The sequence below is a fragment of the Silene latifolia genome, chromosome Y, assembly GCF_048544455.1.
Source record: "Silene latifolia isolate original U9 population chromosome Y, ASM4854445v1, whole genome shotgun sequence".
NCBI classification, from domain to species: Eukaryota; Viridiplantae; Streptophyta; class Magnoliopsida; order Caryophyllales; family Caryophyllaceae; genus Silene; species Silene latifolia.
In genome coordinates, this window is record NC_133538.1 from 279,372,014 (window position 1) to 279,376,839 (window position 4,826).

The 4,826-nt window shown below is 35.7% G+C and overlaps 1 long non-coding RNA gene across 1 annotated transcript; it reads left to right on the plus strand.

Annotated features, from left to right (window-relative positions):
* The first annotated feature begins 1,233 nt into the window (after window positions 1–1,233).
* LOC141634473 (uncharacterized) lies at window positions 1,234–4,509 on the plus strand. Its single transcript, XR_012539208.1, has 2 exons — window positions 1,234–1,995; window positions 4,236–4,509. It is a non-coding gene; the product is annotated as an uncharacterized LOC141634473 (long non-coding RNA).
* The last annotated feature ends 317 nt before the right edge of the window (window positions 4,510–4,826 follow it).

Below are 4,826 nucleotides of genomic sequence, written 5' to 3' on the forward strand. Positions count from 1 at the left end.
CGCTTATAGAGTTCTGGCAAATTTATATAGCCTGGTCGTGGCGAGAGCTACTATAGTATTCGAATGAGTCGATTCTTTAGACTAAAGACTATTCGCCTAAGATGGCATGATTTGATTAACTTTGATTTGTGTTACTACGACCTTCGTAAATGGGGTCAAATGGGCATATTTTGGGTTATGATTGTTGTGGCTAGTCGAAGGGAATGAGTGCGATAGGAATTGTCCATCCCTAGTCAGGGTTATAACAATATCTCAGGGCCACTCGAGGAGTAATGAACTGGAAATGCGTGGCCACGCTCGGAAGGTATCTATGATAGATAAATCTGGTCAATCAGTTATTCTCCAGATCGAGGAAACCACTCTCGATATGATCACTTGCAAGTACGACCTGAAAGACACCTTGCATTGAGTGGGAGATAGTAATAGGACAAGAGAATTGGTGACGCACACTTGTCGAGGACAAGTGGGAGATTGTTGGAATATGTGTCCTCCGACAATAATGCGATCACGACTGTTGATCATGATGATAACATGTTTAAGTCTCATTATAAAGAATACAATTGGGAAGTAATATTTCATCACAACTGATCAACATATATCGGTAATGATTGGTGACTAGAGTTTGACATTGTCGTGCGTGCGACGGTGGTGATCGAGTTGATCCCCTAGGTCATACCTATAGGGCAACACTCTTAATTGATCATTTAATTAATCGTATAACGTTACGAGTTAATTAAATTACTTGAAAATTGACGGACGATTTTGGTAGTAAAATTTACGTATCACATTGAAATTGATTAAAATGAGATACGGTCTGAGTATTTGAATTGTATCATTACTCAGATGAAATTATTAAAGAAACAATTAAAATTGAATGAATTATTATAAATACAATTTATTGTGATTTGTAAATTGGTAAAATATTTTGGTACAAGTAATTATGAATTACTAAGTCGATTTTTGTATATGACGTATTTTTATTAATACGTTGATTTTTAATATGTTAAAAATACATAACTAATTTATGTAACATATGACATGTGACATAAGACAAAATTGACAAAAATAAAATGGATTCCATTTTATCACTACAACAATTCCCTTACTTTCCCGACGCTTTATGGTCGACGCTTGTATAGACGTCGGCCCATTTTTTCACCCAATATCCATTTTAGTAATATAATAATCACTTTAAAATAAAAAAACCGCTATTCTCTAAAAAAATCTTCCATATCTCGCGCTCTTCCCCAAAAAATCAAAACCGCCTGCATCATTGTGGTCTCCTCAGTTGCCGACCTAATTCATTTCGGTGCCGTACATCTCTCAATTGCTATTCAATTAATCAAAACGACTGTACATATCTCTTTCAATTTCTATTCAATTGCCGATCTAATTCATTTCGGCGCCCTCATCATGCTGAATCGTGCATCTCGTTAATCATCACCGTCATGTGCTAAATAGGTACGTAATTAATCAAAACCTAATGCTTCTTCAATTGTGAATTGTGAATTGCCAAACTCGACATGTGATTAGTGAAGACGATAAAGATGCTGGACCCTTTGCATCAGCCAATGGCGAGGATGATGTTCCACTATTTGTTTTCACAATTAAGTCATTCTCTCAACTATTCAATTAAGTCATTCTCAATTGCTATTCAATTAAGTCATTCTCTCAACTATTTGTTTTCACAATAGTATGAACATGTTGCAATTATTCCCTTTACATAGAAGGATAGGAAATTTTCTTGCAGGCTGTGGAAAGGGGTATGAAGATCCCAGCTTGGGGGTATATAATTAGAGCCCCATAAACGGTGGCTCTCAGCCATTTGCTATGAGCATGCCACAAAAGAGTACCGTCTTGGTTTTCTTTTGTGAACCTGTGTGTGTAGGTTCCTCCTGGTTTAATTGGGCATTGCGTGATGTATATAGGTTCATCTGCCCATGGTGTTCTCATTTGCGGGATTCCATGCCTAAGTCGATTATCAGAATTGCCAAGGTAAGAAATATACTCAGAATAATTATTACACAAATGTGATTATTTCACTTATTGGGTTGTGCATAATCTACTCGCTGGTGTTGGTATGATCTGTTTAACCAACATTCATGATGATGATGGTGGCCTGCATCTTAAATCGCATAAAAGAAATCTTGACTAGACTAGACAGAACTCAAAAGCGACATACCTCCAAGTGATGTAAATGGTTTTCTGCTTTTGCTAGACAGCAAGCTGCAAATGCAAAGAACATAGACAATCCTAGGAAGAAACACCATTTTATATTTTGGTACTCCATCTTGCTTAACTTTCTATGTTTTACTCTTTGTGTTGAGATACTGAAGAGTAGTAGACTATATGTACATTTATGAAAACACCTAACCTTATTTTATTTAGACTGGCAAGAAGTTGCACGTGTATGGTATTTTCAGAGTAGCTTTCTAGTCAGTAAGGAGCTCAAACTGTAGAAAGGATTTGGTACACCCGCTAGCCTGGTCAGTACATTCAAAAGATAATATTTCTGTTTCTAGTTAGTGCTGGGGTCGACTACTATAGTCTTTACTCCCTTTCATTTAACAATTCTTCTGAAAGTGCTGATTTTGTAAACTTTGAGGTCTAATATGAAAGAAACAAGGTCAAATTTTACTTTGCATACCGTCATTCGAAAGATCATAGAAGTAGTAAAAACAAGGTTGCCAAATCGTTCAGAAGTGTATTTAGGCTGTCCGGATATAGGCTATAGGCTGTTTTCTGTGAAATTGCCATTTTCGTCGACGCACACCTAGTTAACAAGGTTTCCAATTTGTAGCAAGTTCCAACTTGGACAGAACGACTCATGCTGACATGACATCAACTGCTAGAAAGTATGAGTGTGCTGTATGATCTGGGATTTTGCCAAAGATTAATTGTTAATTTTACCAATAATGTTCAACACTTCTCAGAAAATGAATCTCATGTGAAATACTTCACTAGAGTGCATTTTTTTTACTTGCCTTGAATGCTTCCTGCCTTCCTGTGGACTTAATATTCAAATATAGAGTACTATGTGCTTCTTACTAAAAGGCAACTTGATTTTAAACTCATGATTTTGAACAAATTAAGGTTGAATCGAGCATCTCGTTTGATGTCAGCTTAATTGGGATTGAATCAGTTTTCTCTGATTATGTTAGTGACTGAAGATCAAGCAATGCGATAAAATATGTCTCCCTGAGTTTATCTTGTTGAGCTTACAAGATAAACTATATATGAATTGTAACATGTCTCAGCTGGTCGGACTGCAAAGCCGTGTTTAATTTTGGTTATGTCAATGCCAGATTTTCATTCTAATTTCCAGTAGGAAAGTCATTGATTATTTCTCGCAGTTTGGCACATGTTCTGATTATTTCCAGTAGGAAATTCATTGCATTATAGGGGTGAGCTTTTCTCTGATTATGTTAGTGACTGATGAACTGTAGCATGTCTCGGTAAATTAAATCGCTGCTTGTTGTGTTCTGTTTCTAATAATCTCTAATGAATTAGAACTGACTTTGAAGTTGTTCTAGCCATGTTTTGCTGAATTTGGCTGAATTTTTTAATGGGTTTACGGTAATTTATTACAATTCGGATATTAATAATTGTGGTATGAGTTCACTGACGATGTTGCGCATTGGCTAGTCATCCAAATAGGACTTCATTGGTTAGTTTTTCTGATAGATTTTGCACCAGCATATGCCTTTCTCAATTTGATGTTGGGTTTTAATGTTGAAAGCAGCTAAGTATGTTTCATGGTACAAAGTCCACATTAGACATTAATCAAAATTATATTGTGTGGAATTTTGGTAGAGACAAGTCACTGTGTATTCTGTAAAGTTATTATCACTGAGTTACTCTCATTCTTGTGCTCAATTCTTCAATTCCATGCTTGTGTATTACTGTATTTGTCCAATTCCCTTCAACTGCCTTTTGCTCAATGCTCTCATTTCATGTCTTCTCTAACCGTTCAATATTTTCGAGTACATCACCGTTGTTCTATGATTACCATGTCATAGATTTTGGAGATCGAGAGTGCAAGAGAACATGTATATATAGCATTATGTTGTCACCGTTTAGCTATGATGTTTTTTGTTTGTTTTATTAGCTTGGTTGTATTGTATTACTATGCTCTTGATATCAGTTTAATATAATCGTCTTTAATGCCTATGATGTCTATATTTTATATTCCTACTTCACTTTCTTTATATTTAATTCCCATGTGTTGATATCAGATTCAGCGGATACTCTTGGAGATGCATCCGGGTGAAAGGAGCAGTTCTCGAATTCACTTTTGGAGCGGATTAGTGCAGCTTTTAGCTAGGAATTTTTTTTTTTTTTGAAACATTTTTATTTCTGAGTGGGAACATCAGTAGCAATATAGTTTCACATTACTCTTGTTCAGATTAAAATTTTTGTTTTGGATATATGCTTGTTAGTTTATTTTTGACAATGTAACGGTATGTTATAAAATTTTGTTTTGGATATATGCTCGTTAATTTATTTGTCTATAGCTCTTTATGATGTCATCTAGTAATATATATATATTGTTTAATTTGAAAAGCATTAGTAGCAAAAAAAAAAAAATTAGAGGGCCGTAAAAAGCGTCGAGAGCTTCCGAATTCCCAACGCAATTTTGCGTCAGAAACACTCGACACTGAAAAGCGTCGCTATTTGATAAGGCCACTGACGCCAAAAGGTGTCGAGAAGGTTGACGCTAAAAAGCGACAAAAATTCCTGACGCCCCAAAAGACCACGCTTTCTGAAGCGTCGAGAAATAAAATGTCGACGCTTTTAAGCGTCAAAAATACCCTAAAAAAGCGTCG